Here is a 20,464-nt window from a genome sequence, read left to right on the forward strand (position 1 = left end):
AGCTTACTGTGTTGCTAAATCAGTGTCTTTGGACACAGTTCAGTGCAGTGCATGTAAATGACAGTGGAATATGGCTTCCTCCTTAGAGGAAGAACTTTGCTCCCCTTGTGAGTATTCATTGCATTGCTTCAACATGAGGATAATGACCATGGCACCCACGAGTCTTACCGTGATTGAAATATTTTGCCTTTACAGAGTTGTGTGTATACGATGCTTTTCACAGGGCAAGTTCAAAGTCTTTGCAGACTGCCATCTCTGATTCCTTTTGGGGTAGGCAGGTGGTAGCCCTTTTGAAATTGGCCAAATAGAGAAACACAGGGCTATGGATCCCCAAATTTCTCTGAATTCTTAAGCATTAAGTATTCCAGAATCCTGAAATACTGAATTTAGTAAAAATGTCTTTGCATTCTGTTTGATTTTGTACACTTTTCAGTTTCTCACAAACCTTTCACTGACAGAGCATCGTAGCATCTGCCAGTGATAGGGCACCCAGAGGGTTTGGCAGCTTGTGGGTGGGAGTTTCAGGGTTTGGGGACTTGGCGGCAGTTAGATTGGGCTGTTGGTGTGGGAGGATGGAACTGTGTATTGATGATGGTCTTGGCTTTTCCTAAATCACAATTGCATCATATGAGATAGCTGAATTTATGTTGAGCTTTACAAAAGCCTCCTGGGAAAAGGGCAAAACTGGTTTTAGTGCGTAAGAAATTTATTTATGGCAATTATGGTACCAAACTGAGTCTGGAGACTGTTGAGAATCTGGACCGTTTTCTGGTGGAGGAAAAAAAAATCTATTTTACTTTTGTAAGTGGGAATCATCTAGTAGAATCATTTTGTAGTTGCAGTGATGTTTCAAAGTCTTCTTGTCCTTTCTGTAGGGCAGCGGGTAGGATATTCTTGCTATACTAATTCAGTTAAGGGTGGCTTCTGGAAAGAAATATGAGGGAAACGAAACAATAAGGGTGAGTGGAAAGAAAATGGCCAGCTCCCGGGGAGGTGGTTTGAGGATGTGAAGTATGGTTGGCCAGGTTTCTTATGACTCATCTGCACGGCAGAGCTGTGTGACGGGTCCTCCTGGAGACACGGGGTCACGGCTTTCTGCAGCACAGTGATGACTCACAGAGAAGGGGCTGTAGGTCCCATCGCAGCTTTATCTGACGTGCATAAATGTGACTAATGTCTTTGGTTTTATTTTATTTTTTAACTTGTGGTGTCCTGATTTCTAGTGATAGAATGCCATGCAAGGGAAAGTGTATTAAATGATTCTTTTTTTTCCCCAAACAAGAAGGTTAGAAAACTTGAGGGCACCTCAGTCGTCCTTGAACACTGTCCTCTAAAATAGGTTACTTTTGGTAAGGTTCTGACAAGAGTTCTTCTATTTTAGTATAATATAATGTAATCTATCCATTGACAACTCAGTTGAGATATTAAGCACTTTTACTTTTTTCCGGGCCACTTCTTTCAACTAAACTCTGCAGAATCTTCTTTTCCCTTCCTTTAATGGCATCTTAAGTTTCAAAATATCCTGATCACTTGGTGAGTAAAGCTCAGTCCAATATGGTTTGTCCAATCCAGTATCATATCCAATTTAAAACTCTTCCTCTAATCCACTGCTCAAAGGGGGAGGGTGAGAAAGAGAGAGAGAGAGAGAGAGAGAGAGAGAGAGAGATTGAGAGATTTGAGAGATGATAGAGAGATAGATAGATAGAGACTGCTTCTGAGATGTCTCCTCCCCTTCTCTCTCTGCATGTAGATCATCTAGGACCTGGATAGAGGAGGTAACCATAGCCTTACACACCTGATCACCTGCCAGTTGTGGGAAGGTGCCCATGGTCTTACTCAGCTCACTCTTGTTCTGTCTGCTTCTGGCAGCCTCTGCTCATGTAATTGACTCTGTATGATGGTTTCTTGTTTGGGTCAACCTGGCTCACTCTGTCAGTGAGGACTTCCTGAGAGAGGGGCAGCCGTGCCATGGTCATACCTCCAGTCTTCTCTCTGTTAGGGTGTCACCTCATTTGTCCTTGCTCTCTGGATAGCCCTTTTTGTCTTTGTTCCTCCTCGGTTTTGTAGTCCTTTCTGTGGACTGATGAAAACCACTGAAGTTTTATTCCATACCTTGTGTCATGAAACTGGGGTGGAGGTGCCACATGTCCTTTTCTTCCCAGGAGGAAACTCAACATCCTGGCGTGCTAATGTCTGGTTTTATATATGACTGTGTTTTCCTGTCAGCCTTTCAGTGTTATTGGATGGGTGGTGGTTTTTTGGCTTTTGTTTTTGTATCTGTCAGTTCATATTCCTAGAAAAGCCATAGAAAATAATGGTTTATAAAAAATAATATAAGGCTCTGTTTATTTCAGTGCTGACTTGTTTCCCAGGAAATATTTGATTTCCCTGGCTAGATGCTGTAAATGCAGTAGGACTTTATATTTACATTGTTTATTATATTAAGGATCTATTCTGTAAGTCAAATTGTGGTCTTCAAGACATGTTCTATGTTAGAAAAGCCCAGAGAGGCAGCAGGGTGTGTGCTGGAGTCAAATCGACTTGGCTAGAATCAGCAGCTGTGTGAGACATCTTCCCTTAACATCTTCCTCACTGGCAAGATAAGAATACTACTACCTACTCATCTCAGAGGGTTGTGAGGACTCAGTTGAAGCATTTAACATGATTCCTGGATCACAGGAAGTAGACAGTAAAGTTAGCTACTTTTATTATCTTTATGGTATGGAGAATGCCATATTATCTGTATGATTATATGATTCCACTAAGATTTGAATAAAAACACATCAGATTGGGCTGGGCAGACTAAGACTGGGAATTCTACTAGATATAAAGAGGTTTAGTATACTATATCATGTTAGCAGGAAAAGGAGTCAAGTTCAGAACAGACAGCAAAGGTGAGGGACTCCATCTAAAAGGCTGGGAGATATAATCTCTGACCTGAGATTAAGGTCAGAATGTAGATAACTGCAAATTAGGCATAGACAGCAAGGATAGAGCTTGGTAGTTATGGATTTGAAAGATCAAGTCCAGAACACCTCTCAGAGGGCAGGCGGCCTGGGATTGTAGACTGGAACAATCTACAATCCTGAGAGCTCTCAGAGAGCGGTGCTGCTCGTGGTATGAGAGACTGTCATTCCCTATGGCATTTCTCCTTTTGCCAGAGGGATCCTTAAATGTTTTTTCCTTATGATCAGCAGGTCTCATTTCCTCTGTTATTTGCTTTTCTACTAACTCTGGTAGGGGTGAAGTAGAATTGAGCATTTAAAAAAATTATTGCCAGTTGGATAGACAAAAAATAATCTTGCTCAGATTTTTACTTTTTGATAGTAAGTGAGACTTAACATATAACCCCATATATGTTAGCTGTTTGCATTTCTCAATTGTGAATTATCTACTCATGCCATTTGTAATTTATTTATGGTAATTTTAGGGGTTTTCTTATTAATCTGTGCGTGTTCTTGATATAGTCACTGTTCATCAGTCGTATTTGCTGTATTTTTCTCCATTTGTATTTATCTTTTAATTTTTGATTTTGCACTTTTAGGGTATATGGAATCAACAAAATGAAAAGGCAACCTGTGGAATGGGAGAAAATATTTGCAAACCATATATCTGATAAGGGGTTATTACCCAAAATATATAAGGAACTCTTACAACTCAATAGCGAAAAAAACCAAATAATCATTACAAAATGGTCTAAGGACCTGAATAGACATTTTTCCCAAGAAGACATACAAATGGCCAACAGGTACATGAAAAAGTGCTCAACGTCGCTAATCATCAGGGAAATGCAAATCAAAATCACAATGAGATATCACCTCACAGCTGTTAGGATGGCTCTTTTCAAAAAGTCAAAAGATAACAAGTGTTGGCGACTGCATGGAGAAAAGGGAACCCTTATGCACTGTTGGTGGGAAGGTAAATTGGTGCAGCCACTCTGAAAAACAGTATGGAAGTTCCTCAAAAAATTAGAAATAGAACTACCATATGACCCAGCAATCCCACTTCTGGGAATATAACCAAAGGAAATGAAATCAGGATCTTGAAGAGGTACCTGTACTCCCATGCTCATTGTGGCACTGCGCACAATAGCCAAGATATGGAAATGACCTAAATGTTCGTTGACTGATGAATGGGTAAAGAAAATGTGATATATACAGAATGGAATACTATGCAGCCTTAAGAAAGAAGGAAATCCTGTCATTTGTGACAATATGCATGAACCTAGAGGACATCATGCTAAGTGAAATAAGCCAGACACAGACAGACAAATATTGCATGATCTCACTTATATGTGGAATCTAAAAAACAAACAAACAAGCACAAAAAGCTGATCTCATAGTAACAGAGAGTAGGATGGTAGTTACCAGAGGCTGGGGTGGAAGGGGGAAGGAGAGATAAAAAAATGAGAAAAGAAGGTAAAATAGTGGTTGCCAAGGGCTGGGGCAGGAGGTCATGGCAAGTTATTGTTTAATGAGGACAGAGTTTTAGTTTTGCAAGACGAAAAGAGTTCTGGAGATGAATGGTGGTGATAGTTGCACAATGATATGAATGTACTTAATACCACTGAACTGTGTACTTAAAAATGGTTAACGATAATAAATTTTATGTCATGTGTATTTTACCACAATAAAACAATTGAAAAAAAATTGGAAAAAAGATACATTGAAACATTAAAAAAAGTAAAAAATTAAATTAAGGGGACATATATTCAGATAATGCAGAGATTTAACAGGTAGCCATGAGATCATGGTGGAAAATGGTTTGGTGGCTCCTCAAAAAGTTAAACATAGAATTACCATATGATCCAGCAATTCCTCTCCTAGATGTGTACTGGAAATAATTAAAAACAGGGACTCGAACAGGCATGTGTACACTAAAGTTCATAGCAGCATTATTTACACAGCCAAGAGGTGGAAACAACCCAAGTGCTCATCAACAGATGAATAGATAAACAAAATGTGACGTGCATATGATGGAGAATATTATTTAGCTATAAAAAGAAATGAAATTCTGACACATGCTACAATGTGGATGAACCTAGAAAACATTATGCTGAAGTGAAATAAGCCAGACACAAAGGGCGGTTAATATGATCCCATGTATATAAGGTTGGTAGAATTGGCAAATTCATAGAGAGAAAAAGTAGAATAGAGCTTACCAGGGGCTCGGGGGAGAGGAGAAGGGGGCGTTATTGCTTATTGGGTGGAGTTTCTGTTTGGGATGATGAAAAAATTCTGGAAATAGTGTTGATGGTTGCATAACATTGTGAATGTACTTAATTCTGCTGAATTGTACACTTAAAAATGGTTAAATGGTAAATTTTGTTATGTATATTTTACCACAATAAAAATTTTTTTAAAAGAAAAGATGTGTCAATCTTACTTTTAAAACTTTTATGACTTTTAAGATGACTTCTATGATGTCTTTCCAATGTACATTTTTTAAGTATAATTCTTTATATTTTCCTCTAGGCATTATAAAGTTCAATTTTTGCATATAACTCTGTTATTCATCTGAAATTTGTTCATGAGATACAGATACAAATTTATCACAGCATCATTTATTGTGTATTCTCTTCACTAATTGGTGATCTTTCTTTATCATATGTTAAACTTATGTATAATAAGCCCTATTTATGTGTAAATTCTGTTATTGATTTCAAGACTATCACAGAGATTTTTGCCTCATAGTGCTTTTGGGTATGAAAATGTGGATACCGAGCTTCTGGCTGTGTATTTACCTAAGGCATCTCTTTTGGGTGTCATGGTTATCCCATGTTAGTATAAACTCAGGGTTTTCGGAATGTAATTATCAAGTGATGCTATAAGTCATTTGAATTTATTTATAAATATTAGTTTTTCCACATATGACCAAAGTTCAACACCAGTGATGTTGACAAGAAACAATGCATATTACGTTCAGTTTCATTAGCAGGGAGAGGTGAATTAAAGAAGAAAATCTGCTTCTATATTATTTGTAGAGCCATTAGTTGTTATTATGTCATATTTGTTCTTATAAGTAATGCCCTTCTACACTATCATTCCAACTGGGCTGGTAGCAGTTAATTCAGCAAATTTAATTTTCCAAGTGAGAAAAGTTGCCTTTGCATCAAGCTCATAAATATAATGCCTGGTGGTGGATATAATTCTTCCATTATCAGCCTCGTTTATCACGCCAAGTCATGTGGCAGAACTGTGAGACTGAACATGGCAGAAACTGGTAAAGATTCCTCTTGCTTCATTTCACTAATGGATTTTATTTCTTCACTTTAACAACAATATATCCATCTACACATAGGACTGTATTTAGAGGGTATATGTTTTCAATATGAAGCTGCCTCAAATCTTTTTAGAGTACTTTAATCAGACTCATTCTCTACATGTTATTTACAAGTGACCTTGTCCATTTGAGTATGCTGGTCTCTGGGCAAAGGTCCTGCTTGCTCAGTGATACTGCATCTGAGTTTTGTAACTATTAGAGCATGCTGGGGGTGGGGGTTGCAGGGGGAGGACGGACACCAGGACTATCATGTCTTTCTTGGGATTTGGCCTCCTAGCCAATTTCTACTTCCATTTGGATTCTTGTTCTCTTACAACTAAGGGATCCAAAGAAACACAGTCACTCTATTTATTGCTACTGAGTAGAACATCAAAACTTAGTTGATTATTTCTTAAATTTGTCTGAGCTTCCTTAAGTTCCTAGCATGGCGTGCGCTTATTTTTCTGGACTTGACCAACTGACCAAACCATGGTACCTCCTCTTTTATTCTAGTTAAAGAGGCAGAATACCAGACAGAGGCAGGAATATCACTCCCAGTGGGTTAGGAAATCTGGATGAGGCTTGATTCATGGATTCTGTGGAGGAAGGATGTTTTATTGGAGTCAGTGCTTGCAGATTTGCTGAGGTTACAGGAAAAGCAACAGAAGGTTTCTGTGGCAAGTGGCAGGTTTTTATGGAGTTTAGGAATCAGACAGAATTGGTAGTTGAGAGATTGCTGCTTGAGTGTTCAGGGATTTAAGGAGAAATAGGCACATATTTCTGGAGCTTGGGCTATTTCCTAGGATTCATGGAGAAGAGAGGTTTTAAAACTGTATCTAGATATCACAGGTTTCTTTCATAGGTTCCAGACAGGATGGAGGAGACAGATAGAACCTGTTGCATAGCCTAATGACATCGGGATGAGCAGTAGTGTCCAAGCAACCCGGGAAGAATGGTTCCCAGCCCCTGGAGATGGAGCTGTGATTGGGCTCCTAGACCCTGGTAAAGAAATGGCCAGAAAGGAGGGGAAGCAAGTAATAAGAGGGCTGGAGGCAGCTGAAGCCTCATTTTGTAAGTTCAGATATATTCAGTTACATTCGATCTGGTAAAGGAGAGGTATTTTTTGCCCTCCTTTTTTAAGGGCTTACTCAGCACTTTGATTTGATTTGAAGAGTGACCAGTTGAGGCTGAGGGGATCAGGCCTCAATAGTGTCAAATCCCAACAGAGAAGCAGTAGGGTTGGGAACCAGGGTTAGAGACTGGAGAATAAAAGGCTTGAAGTAGTAAGGATTCCAGTATTTAGCTTGAAAAGGGACAACCAGATGGCAAAGTCAAGCAAAGTTGTGCCTAATGGGCATCGGGGAATAGCAATAAGAAGGCAGAGCTTTGGGAGACAGCAATCCTGTTCAAGATTTTAATTTTAGAAGAAAGGAATAGTATGTATTAAATAACATATAATTCCAAAGATTCCTCTGCTAGATAGTTTGAAATAGAATTTGGTCTCTAAAAATCTTAAGTATTAATAATACAGTTGAAAAGCTAGAAATAAATACAATATCACAATATATTTGTGAATATTCCTTGCAAAAATCTCTCAAATTATAAGTGTGTATGTATATACTTAAGACAAAATATCTATCGCCTATCTATCTAGCTATCCATCTCTCTCTCTCTCTCTCTATCTATAATTCAAAATTAGCTTGATAACTTTCCTGATTGTGTGCTTTTATTTTTGGCTTTGCTACTTGCAATAAATGACTCAGAAACGGAAGTGAAAAATCATTTTACAGTTTGACTAGAGAGTTTTTTCTGTTCAGGTTGTTGTAATTCTTACATAATACAGATATAAACCTTTGAATGTTTATTAGATGTGTGGTGCAAGGTTTCTGTGTAAAGCAACAATACCAGCCCCCTAACTTCCATGCCTCTGTAACTATGTGTAAACTTGTTTAAGATCATCAAGTACAATGATTCATCACTCCAAGGTGCTCTGCTAAAGGCTACATTGTTAGAAGACTATTGTTCCCAACTGAATATATTTATTTTGAGCTTTGGTTAATTTTTTTATTTTTAACATAAGCTCCAGATCTCTATCTATACTCATTATGTAAGAAATAATAAATACTTGAAGGCAGTTATCTACTTTTAAAAGTTTACTTCTTTTTTTTAAAAAAAAGGGGCTCACCTTTATTCAGTATCTACAAAATACTCAAAATATACACAAGTTCCATATTATGACAAATTGGGAGCCGTCTTTGATTCCTGTCTCTCCTTTATTCCACACATCTAAGGAATCACAAATTCCTGCAGACTCTGCCTACAAGTATCTCACAATTTTTCCATTTCTTTTTTCACCCCCACCGCCATCATAGTCTGGGTCACATCGTCTTTCACTTTAAAAGCCCCCTAATTGGTCTGCCTTCCTGTCATGTTGCTCCCTTCTGTCCATCTTCCACTCTACAGCCAGAGTGACCCTTCTAAATGTAAAATGGTCATGCCCCCATGACTCCTGTTATTAAAAGTTTACTTCTTATGATAAAAACAGAAGGCTAGTGCATTATTGGGAATGTCTGTTTAGATGTATTGCTACTGTTGTCAGCAGCATCATAAGTATCATCATCATCATCATCTGTTAATATTGGTTGCTAACCATTTAGGTCAGGGATTATTGTAAGTTCCAATAGCATTTACAAATAGTATATGTCAAATAACAGAGTCCTTGCCCTTGGGAAAAAGAGAGAAAAATGAGTACTGGTCAAAATTTGAAGCAGTTTCTAACTTTCAAATGGGTTGGTGGCCAAATTTTGTTTGTAAGGTACTTTGTTTGAACTTGGAGCCCTTTTTATTGGTTAATTCGTAAACAATGTTATATATGGAGTATATGTACCCAGTTTTGCTCTCAAAAACCCACTCAAGAGTTGAAACTCTATGTGTTTAACACTATGATAGAGTTATTTGAATGTAGGTCTATTGGTAAAAATTTATCAAGATTCAACACAGAGCCTTCCATTAGAGTTGGTGGAGAGTGATTCTTTTCTTTCTGCTGTCTTCACCTACACCACCAAGGAAGTTATGAAGACATATTTGTGCCCTCTGCTGTGGTTTGAATTTTGTCCCCCCAAAACATATGTTGAATTCCTAACCCCATGTACTTGTGAATGTGACCTTATTTAGAAAGAGAGACTTTGCAGATGTAATCAATTTAAGATGAGGTCATCTTGAATTAGGATGGGGTCTAGTCCAATGACTGGTGTCCTTATACAAAGAGGGAGATTTGGGCACAGAGACAGGAAGAATGCTGTGTGACAGTGGAAGCAGAAATGGGAGTGATGCACCTACAAGCCATGGAATGCCAAGGATTGCCAGCAACCACTAGACACTAGGAAGAAGCAAGGAAAGAGTCTTGCCTAGAGCCTTCAGAGTGCTCATGGTCCTGCTGACACCTTGATTTTGGACTTCTAACCTCCAGAACTGTTGTTTGAAGCCATTCAAGTTTGTGGTAATTTGTTACTGCAGCCCCAGGAAACTAGTAACACCTTTTAAAGAAACAAAACTTGACCATTAGAAATTTCTCATTTGTCTATCTGCTCCATAATAACTCTGAGAATGGACTTATTACTAAAACAAAACGTGGCATGTGTCATGGACTAAATGTTCCTGTCTCCCCCAAACTCACGTGTTGAAATTGTAAGCTCCAATGTGATGGAATGAGGAGGTGGGGCCTTTGGGAGGTAATTAGGTCATGAGGATGGAGCCCTCATGAATAGGATTAATGCCCTTATTGAGGGACCCCAGGGAGCTCGCTTGCTGTCTTTCCACCGTGAGAGGATACATGAGAAGATGGCTGGCTGTGAACCAGGAAGCTGGCCCCCACCAGTCAGCAAATCTGCCAGCGTGCCTTCTTCTTGGACTTCTCAGCCTCCAGAATTGTGAGAAATAAATATTTGTTGTTTTAGCCACCCAGTCTATGGTATTTTTGTTATAGCTGCTCAAACAGACTAAGACAGCATACCTAAATTTGGTATGTGGTTTAGTTTGCCATCTTAAAACACAATTGGGTGACAATATTTAAATGACTGTATTGTTAGTGCTTTTTAACTATAAATCCCTTAGTCATGAAGAATTTTCAGATATGTAATGATACATAGTGAGTCCTACAATCTTCAGAATTACAATAAGACATGAATATATGAAAAATACTGAAGACTACGCACGAGGGAAACCTGTACACATCAATCCTTGGGTTCAGTAGAGAACACATATTATAAAGATAGATTAGATATAGTTAAGTTTCTTAAAGAAGATTCTTATGTTTACTACTCTTAGGGTTTTTTCAATTGAAACCTTACTAAACTCCAAATTTCCAAAGTAGCAGGAGTCCATTACAGCTTTAGGGTTCCCCCTCCCTCCAAAAGGGACTAAGAATCCAGGGACCTCAGTGAGTTCAAAGAGGCCAGTCATCTTTCCAGACACCTCACAGAAAAAGAAAGAGAAACAATTGGAGAATTTTGTCAGTCTTCTGTTGGGTTCCATTTTTCATCTGTCATTGTTTCTGTTGTCCACAAGCTGCTGGTAACAACAGGTCCTCTTGGTCTGATGCATCCTTTTGCACTCCTGTGAGGATGCGCTTCTGGTCGATAACCCAGTGCAGCAGTGTTGTGTTTCATACTTTGACTGCAGTTCCTTAGTTCACACTCATTGGTTAAGAGCACTGGCTTTAAAGTCTGACAGTCCCATGTATGAGTCCCAGATATGCCACTTACCAGCTGTGTGGCCTTGAAAAATTAACTTAAGCTCACTAGGCCTCTATTTTCAGAACCGTAAAATGGGTATACTATTGTATCCTCCTCATAGACTAGTTGTAAGAATTCAATGAGAAAATGAACATGAAGTACTGAGGAAAATGCCTGGCACAGAGCAATATTTATAATAAGGAAACAATAAATAACAGAGGGTTATATCTGTATGTTTGTGAAGAGATTTAATGATGTGGGGAAGCGCTTATGATAATTATATATGGTGTTTGTGATTTTCAATGTGACGAGGAGGGTGGTGGTCACCAAACATTCCATTTTATCTCCTTGACATTTCCATCCTTCCACCTCTAATTACGGAACTAGTTCTAGTCAGTAGGCTATGGGCAGAAGTTGCGTGTGTTACTTCTGGGCTAAAGCAGAAAAGAATTGGTGTGAGACCCTCCAGCTGTTGCTTCATCTCCCAAGGTGCCGGAAAAGGTCATGTGATCCAGATGCTGCTGTAGGATGGTGGGGTTTCCTAATCAGCCTGAGTTCTCGATGGACTAAAGCCCCTGCCGACGTGTGATGGACAGGTAGAATGAGTGAGCAATAAGGCTTAATTGAGTTAGGCCACTGGGATTTAGGGGTTAATTTGTTAGCACAGCATAATCAGGCCTATCCTGCCTGATCCGCTTTTCTTTATTAAAATGTGTGTTAAAAAGACTTGAAGACAATTCACCAAATTGTAAGTGGTTATTGTTAGTGTGATTGTGGGTGCTTTTAATTTTCTTTAAAAAACTTTTTCTATTAAAACGCAATTTTTTTTTAAAGGGAAGCAGTGATGTATTTAGTTCATTTTAGAAAAATTTTGATCAAAACTGGTTAAATAAGAATCATTGACTCTTAAAGGGCAAGCTTTATCTATTTAGAGACAATTATTAATGAGAATTACTTTACTCTCTAGCACTGACAACTAAATGAGGATTTAGTGTAGAGCAGGGTTTGGCAAACTGCAGCCTGTGGGTCTGCAGCCTGATTTTGTAAATAAAGTTTTATTGGAACATGGCCACACTCATTTGTTTAAGTATTATCTGTGGTGTGTTAGCTCTACAACGGCAGAGTTGAGTGGCTGCAACAGAGACCACACGGCTCACAGTGCCTAAAATATTTACTATCTGGCCCTTTTCAGAAAAAGTTTCCCAACTCCTTGCGTGGACTGTCAACTCTGATCAGGGCCAGGACTAGATGAGGAGAGTATGGCCCTTGCCTAAGGTGCAAAATTTAAAGGGATGTTGAAAAACTCAGTAATTGAGATTAAATAACATTTTAATGCAATATTAAAAAATGAATATAGATGTGAAAAATCCATGATGGACAAAATGTCAAAATTTTAAGCAAAGATAGTAATAGCGCCATGCTGAGCCACATGGAGCCTGAGGCCTTACTAATCCTGTCTTTATTTAGAATTTTGGTATTTTGTCTATGACGTAGGGCAGAGAAGTGCCCTAAATTCCCTACCATAAAGCCTAGCATGTAGTGGGCTTCTAACAAGTTTTTTCATTGGTTATGAATTCATTAGCCCATGATACTGCAAAAGAGGAATTGGGAACACCGTGTGAGCGGGAGCAGTTTGACCCCATTGTTATGCTACTTATGTACTTAGGTACCAAGTCTGTTTGGCAGTTTGGGGCACCAACATATATTGGCAACAGCTTTTGCCTTAGCCCTAGACCTGTGGGCGCCATCCTAATTTATATGACTATTTTCAGGTGGTATTTTGGGGATTAACTATATTTCAAGAATAACTTTGAACATAATTTTTTGAAATTTAGATTGTAAAGATTTGCATGTACGATCTAAATACTTGACATATTACTTTTTAGCCAGCTATTTCTGGCGTCCTCTCCCCCTCATCAGCTAGACTAATTTCATCCTCTCCTTCCAGGCTCTTCTTATAATATCTCCATTCTGACGGGAAGATGAAATGTCCATTCCAAAAGCCAGACTTGTTGGGATTCTCAGCTGCGTTTTTCAGAGTTCAAAGACTCATGTACTATGAGCACTTGGACTTTACTCAACGTGATATTTGGATGTAGCGTCTCCCAAGGAATGAACACTGTATTGTTTACTCTTTGGCACAGAGACCCCGTTGATAGTACAGAGGCTTGGACAAGGAGAGGGACATTAACCTTTCCCTTCCAAATACCCACTATTTGGGAGGGAGGCAGATTGAGGTAAAGGTTGGGGAAGGAAGCGCTATGCGAGTGAATGCTGAAGTTACGTAATGGTCATTAGACAAAACATTTTAAAGGAAGCATAATAAACGTAGAAATGGAGAACACAATTATACATTTAGTTTGCCACTGAGAATCAAAATAAATATACCCGAAGGATATAGGGGTATTGCACCCAAATACACCCAAATGCAAAGGGAAAATTGTTCGTGAAATTTTGATAAACTTACAAATGGTTTAGTCTGCATTATACTTAAAGTGTTAGCTGGCATTTTGTTAGATGTCTTCATTACCAAGCTTCTAGTTCCTAAATGTAAAATGTCTGATTTTTCATGAAGGGAAGCAGAGGAAGACAGGAAATTTTCTCCTTCCTCACTTGAGTTCTTTGATGTGGACGGTGTAAGGGTGGGAAAGTGGTGGGAGAGAGTGAGGGGGGACCATCCTGAAATGAGCTTTGAGGAAGGAGAGAAGTAGAGAGTGAGGCAAAGCAAGGAAAGGAGAATGTGGAGTGGAGACGGGAAGAGGGCAGAAAGAGGGTGTGAAGAGGGAGCAAGAGACAGGAGTCTGGGTCTAATAGCTCCATTTCGTGTAGTAGCTGGAGATAATATGATGGTGACAGAGGCGTAACAACTCTTGGCAGTGGAGACTCATCTGATTCATCATTTGCTATACAGGTACCTGCAAATCAGTTGTATAAAGAGGGGGAATAATTCAGGTCTGCTGCCATTATCATGATTTCTTTGGAAAGTATTAGTATTTTGAGGTTTGAGAAAATTCCTGTCCCTACAATGAAGTGAACTAAGAGGAAGTAAACATTTATCAAGGACGCATGGCAAGCTCTGTGAGGAAGCTGCCTGAGACTGAAGGTTCTAACCCTTCATTTCCTCCCACTATCCTGATTTTCCTTTTATTTCTCCAATTTTCTGACATATATTTTGGTGAGGACTGCCCATAGCATGTTCTCTGGTATGGAAAAATGGAAGAGTTTTTCTGAAGAAAAATTCGCTGCTCTCTCTTAGACTTTACCTTGAGGAATTGGTATCTTAATTTTTCTCTATTTTTAAAATTTTTTGAGAGAAAATTTGAAGATTTTCTGCATAGGCAGTTTTCTAACATTCCATAGCTGAGTCATATGGAGAGAATATTTCTACTGTTGACAATAATTTTATTTTCTCTGGAGAGAATAAAAAGATGGAGTATTTCTTAATATCTTCCACAGCACTACTCATGTGCTTTGTTTACAGAGGGTTGTCAATAAGAATTCACAAAATTATAAATTTTAAGGTCTTTATAGACAATAGTATATACATAAAAGGATTTTTTCCTACCTAATTATGAGAATTGTGGGCTCTTAAGCCAACTTGTGTATCTGTTATATTTTATATCTGATAATTATACTGCTGATTTTATCTTTTTTACTTTGTATTTTTATCAAACCAATATAAGTTCGTGGTTAAAAATGTCAAGTAGAGCAAGACTTATAATGAGAAACAGCAGTGTCCTGTGCCATATTTTCTTACACGGGATTCCTGTGCACTATTCTTCATTATTAGCTGTTTCACCTCCTTATTTCTAAATAACACCCTTGTACAAATTAAAATTTTTTTTATTTTGTGTACCAATGACTTCCTACTACCGATGATGGAGCTCTGTCTCTCTTATACCATCCTTTTCTTCCCTCTTTCTTCCCCCTTCTTATTCTCCTAATATAATCATATCACAGTTTTGATTAAATTGATATTTAGAAGTTCTTTTATTAAAAGTTCTTTTTGGTGGTTGCATTCTTTGCCTTATCAAGTATACTGCTGGGAATTTACTTTAAGAAAATATCAGAGGTGTGCACAAAAGATTTATATACAAGGATGTTAATTACAGTCCATCAGTAATTATGACAAAGCAGACAAAATCTGAAGTCTAGCATAAAGACTTACTTATTTTTTTTTTTAGATTGGCACCTGAGCTAACAACTGTTGCCAATCTTTTTTTTTTTCCTGCTTTTTTACTCCCCAGATCCCCCCGGAATATAGTTGTATATTTTAATTGTGGGTCCTTCTAGTTGTGTAAAGACATTTTCTTTTGTTAAAAATTTATTATTACCTATTCCTGTGATAGACTACTATGCAACCATTAAAAATAATGTTTTTGAAAACTGTTAATAGCATAGAAAGGTTCATGACACAATGAGTAAAAAAAGATGCTAATAAATCAGTTAACAATATACTTAGTTTGATCCAATTTTTTTGAAAAAATAAAAAGAAAAATTATATGTAATAAGAGGGTATGGAAGGTTCTGTACCAAAGTGTTAAAAGTGGTTTTCTCTAGTTGATAGTATTGAAAAGTAATTTTGTTTTCCTGTATATTCCAAAATGAATCATATTGGTAAACTGCTTTCTAAAAAGGTTCTAGTATTTTGCAATACCATCAGGCATTTACAAGACCAGTAACGTTATTGTATTCTCAACATTACTTGGTCTGTTGCTATTATTTTTTAAATTCTTGATATTAGGTGCTCCCCTTCTTTTTATTTATATTTGGACATTGCTGTGGAATTTTGACAGGAATTAAATGCTTTTCCTTTTAGCTGTATTTTAGAGGAAGACAAGAAATTGTCGTCAAATCATTCTAAATTTATTTTTGCTAACTTAATTGACAAAAATTGCACCTTAATTTGAGTTTTGTTTCTTTGATTGCACTCAAATGATTTTTCATAGCTTTCTTTTCCTGTTGTGTATTGACTATTTTGTGAATTCCTTTTACGTCCATTCACATCCTTTGGATGATAGATTTGGAGATAGTAAGATGATGGCAGAGATTATTCTAAGCAGAGAGAACAGCAGGAGCAAAAGCAGAGAATTATAAAATTATGGACTGGGTTTGTCAGATAGCAATTCCTGTTTGACAGGATTGTGGTGTACATGTTGGAGAATAAGGCAGGAAAATGTAATGCCTTACAGGTGTTGATCAATGCCTTTCCTTCTAAAGGATTCTATCTAAAGGACTCCTTTCTTCCCGAAGCCCTGCTTCCAAAGGGTCCATTCTCTGAACCTGTTGTCCTGCCCATTACCCGTGTGATTGGATCACAGCTGATTGGAATAGAATGGGCGTCATTGGGTCCAAGTGCTGACGATCCATAGGCTGTTCTCTGGCATTTCTGTGATCCTGCACAAAAAATGGACTAGGCTGTTTGGACTCTTTAGAATTTGGAACTGGGAAGTCAAGAGATTGAACCAATTAGCAGTGAAGGCAGAAAGTGCAAGGAAGTATTGAGAGTTGCCAAGGTTTAGAAGGTATTGGGAGTGGTCATATTGTGCTGCATGCTAGCTGAAGCTATGAGGGAATGGAAACTGTGAATAACCAGAGGAAGCAGGGCAATAGAGAGAAGGGAAACTGAAAAGAGAAGCAGAGACACTGATAGAAAGAGAGAGTGGTTGAGTTTTAGAGCTTTCTTGTTTTCTGACAGCCATCAGTGGATCAGAGTATCCTTTTAAATACTTTCTTTTCTTGAGTAGATCTCTAGGCTTTCCAACCATATAGGTATTTTGGGGGCCATAGTATTAAGAACTTTAGATGCTAGGCCAAGACATATGTAATTTGCTAGTGAGGGATAAATGTTACCAATTTTTCCGATGCGGAGTAATATCTTTACAAGTGTATTCAATGAAGATTAATCTAGAAGCAGTATGTAGGAAAGATGGAGAAAGTGACTGGGGAAACCATTACAATAAGATCTATGAGAAGTGATTAAGGCCTTGAATTGAGAGTATGACAGAAAGAAGGTAAATGAGTAGATATGTAAAAACATAACAAAGAAAGAATCAGTAACACATGATAGTTTATTGGATATAGAGGACAAGAAAAAAGAACACGTCAGAGTTGGGACTGAGATTTTAAGGTTTGGAAGTCAGCAGCTGGTAATATCTTTAAGAGAAAAAGGGAACTTAGGAGCCTGGGTTGTTTTGGATTGTGGAGGGCTGGACAGCTGTTTGGTGTTGTGTCTGTTCTGTTTCAGGAGCTGGTGGGAAATACTGTTTAGTTGAGCTTAAATAACTTTTATTGAGTTCCTACTATCCTGCTCTAGATCCTGGACGGCGGAGGTGGGGGATTGAAGTATGAGAATGAATAAAACATGGCTTGTCCCTTTGAGAAGCCTCTAGTGTTATGGATGAGGTTGTCTGTCAGGTAGAGACACATGTGTGGAGCAGCTTGAGAGAGAACTTTTGGACTGGTGATCCAAATGTCAAAAGAGCCCCAAAGAACTGGATTATCAAAGGATAGAGTGAGGGGGTGTAAGGAGGAGGACCAAGGGTAAAACCATGGGGAATACCTGGTGTCACAAGGCAGGAGAAGGAAGAACAAGGGGAGACACATGGCCAGGACATTCTCAGGAGAAACAGAGTAGTCCAGGTCATGAAACCAAGAGAAGGGAGGGTTTCAGCAGGTACAAGGTCATCCACAATGTTAAATACTGCAAAAGCTTGAGAGAATGAAGTTGGATTTGACGTGTAGGAGGTCATTGTGACCCCAGAAGGAATTTGGGCATAAAGGGCTGGTGAAGAAATGTAGGAAGCAAATGTTGATCCCTCTTCTAATAATTTGGGTGTTGAAGGGATGATAAGAGGAGGAGACTGGAGGGAGGGGCAAGGTCAAGAGAAGATCTTTGTTTGTTTATTTTTAAAGACTGAGTCTAGCTGAGTAGGCAGAAGAAGAGAAGATTGGTCAGGAGAGAGAAAAAAAATCAAGAAAGGAAATTGAAGGAGCAAGGAAGGGAGGAGACGAGAGGGTTTATGATCAAGTGTAAAGGTGAAAAGGATAGCATTATCAGAGGGGAGACATTCCATCCCAGAGCCAAAAGTTGGAAGGAACACAATTTACAATACGGAGGAATCCGGAGGGTGAGAGAAAGGAAGTACAAAGAAAAATACCTTAGGTGGCTTCTATTTTCTCAGAAAAGTAGCAGGCTAGAAGTAGAGTCTTGTGATTGGGGATTTTAGAGGAAGAGAAAGTATTGAAAGGCTACTAAAGGGAATGGAACAGGGAATTAATAAGAGGTGAACGAGAGGATTTTTGAGTGGTAATGAAGAGACAAATATAGATGAGAAGGTGAGAGAGAAATCGAGAAAATGAAAACTATTTCAAGTAGTAGTACTCAAAGAATTTCAGAGTTCCTCCTTCCCCCACCCACACTATTTTAGAAGTAAAGAATTTAATTCCAAGCAACTTACTCATGGATCTGTTGGAGTTCCAACCTTCCTCTCTTCCCTCTTCTTTCTGCATGAAAAGAGATGTGACAATTGATTATAAGGCTAATTTAGGGAACTGGTTAAATCTAAAATCTGACTATGTCTGGAAAATATAAAATTGACCCAACCAAAAGATCCATGCCTATGTATGTTGAACAAATGTGCTTGCTAGCTGGTCAGTGAGTCACGGGAAGTGATTCAGGAATATTCTCTAAACTATAGTGTGTATGCTGGGTAAGAATTTGTTTTTCAAATTTTTGAACAATTCTTATTTTGCATATAGATATTTAAATATTTGATTTATCTGATTTATACAAAATGACTGCCAACTAACTTATCTAAAAGAAAGTCAGTTGTCACAGTGCCCATTCTACAATGAAAGTCCAGTTTTCAGTTGAAAGTTATAGTTGTGGAAAATAGTCCGGAAAATTATTTCACATTGAGAAGGAATCAATCATTTCTAGCAATGGAATGAGAACATTATTTAAAATATTTTTTAAAATATTTAATTTATTCCCAGAACTCACAACTTAGTCCCTTAGGTTTCTATAAGTCGTTTTGAAGATGAGGCTTTGAATTTCTGAGGATTCGTTTTTCAGGAGAGCTCCAAGAAAGGCTGAAGTCCCTTAGAGGTAGTGGTGAAGTAATATTCTGATTTGTCTTTGTGGACAGGATCAGATAATAATTTTATACTGAATTTCAATAGTGACTATTAGGGGCCAAACACAGTGATCACAAGTCTTCTGTGTCATTTTTACATTCAGGTTTAGCAGCCACACACAGAACTGCTAAAGCAATAGGCAGAATGTTATTATTACTCCTGGCTAGAAAATTCTCTAGACATTCTTTTTGGTTGTTGACACTAAATGGAAAGTGATATTAGAAAAAACCCAAAAGTTTTATTAGGTATTTTGTGTTTTCAAAGTGCATTGTAGTTGTTGGTTTTCCTTTATCCTGCTGTGACAGCAGATGGGAATGCCATCAGTGATGTCCATGGGCTTCAGCATGAGGTGGGGGTCAGTGATCATTCTGGCCTCTTTCCCAGGAGATGGAAAGGAATAACTCAGTTTTCTTGGCTGAGTTCCAAGGAGGTTTCGGGAGAGCCCTTCACCTGAGCTGGTACTGAAACCGTTAACACTTCTCCAAATTGGTAGTACTTGTCCTCAGGGTAGAGACGATGCTAATGATATACTTGTTTCTACTGATGTGCGTGTGTGTGCCTGTATCCACTCCTGCTGCCAGTCCACACTCATAACTCCACAAAGGGACAGCTGACCTTGATGTTTACTATCTCTTAGGTGTCAGTTTAGGAAGGGATGTTCTGCATTTCAGAGGTAGTTGTAGCCAAAGAATCCAGCTGCCACGATGAAGTATTGGGCAGCTCTGTGGATGAAGCCGTGGATTGGCAGGTCAGGCTGTCTATCTGACTCAAAAGTTTGGACGTTGTCCATGGATGTCCTTATTTGTGAGGTCACATTCTGAAGAGAAGGGCCCCCTTAAGCCATGTCTGAAGAGTAAGTCAGGGGTGCTGGGGCAGCTTTCCACTGCATGCCCATGCTACTTTAACTTCCCCCTAGATCTGCTCCAGACACCTTTCAGTTCACTTCAAATTTCTGCCGCTAACATTTTCTTTGTACCTGACTGCATAATACCCCATTTGTGACCTCTGTGCCAGGAATTCTGAACAACTCTACTATGTACAGGTAAGAATTCTCAAATGGGAAGGCAGAAGAGTTACCCTGGCTCCCAAGTTCTGGGCCCATCCCCAGGATGGCATATGATGGAGCTGGAACCTGGTGTTTCAACTGCACGGAACCAAAGCTGTTCTCTCTCTTCAGCCCCAGGCTAAAGTCCTTTGCAAGTGTGACAACACTTAGGGTGGAGGAGTGATCAGTCTTACACATCTCCTGCAGGTGCTGTCTTGGTTCTCTTTAATGAGAAAAGGAATGGTGTTTACTATTTCTAGTAAGACAACTGTGACTTCAGCATGCT

The 20,464-nt window shown here is 38.6% G+C and overlaps 1 long non-coding RNA gene across 3 annotated transcripts in view; it reads left to right on the top strand.

The window, feature by feature from the left end:
* Window positions 1-5,369, top strand: part of LOC106831805 (uncharacterized) — a 37,149-nt gene extending 31,780 nt beyond the window's left edge. For 2 of the 3 annotated variants that reach the window (XR_006533280.2, XR_006533281.2), the window contains one exon: window positions 3,545-5,369. This is a non-coding gene — a long non-coding RNA (uncharacterized lncRNA). The remainder of the gene's footprint in view (window positions 1-3,544) is intronic. The other variant, XR_011506314.1, reaches the window with a different exon arrangement.
* Window positions 5,370-20,464: the final 15,095 nt, after the last annotated feature.

This window comes from Equus asinus, chromosome 10, assembly GCF_041296235.1.
Source record: "Equus asinus isolate D_3611 breed Donkey chromosome 10, EquAss-T2T_v2, whole genome shotgun sequence".
In the NCBI taxonomy this organism is placed as follows: Eukaryota; Metazoa; Chordata; class Mammalia; order Perissodactyla; family Equidae; genus Equus; species Equus asinus.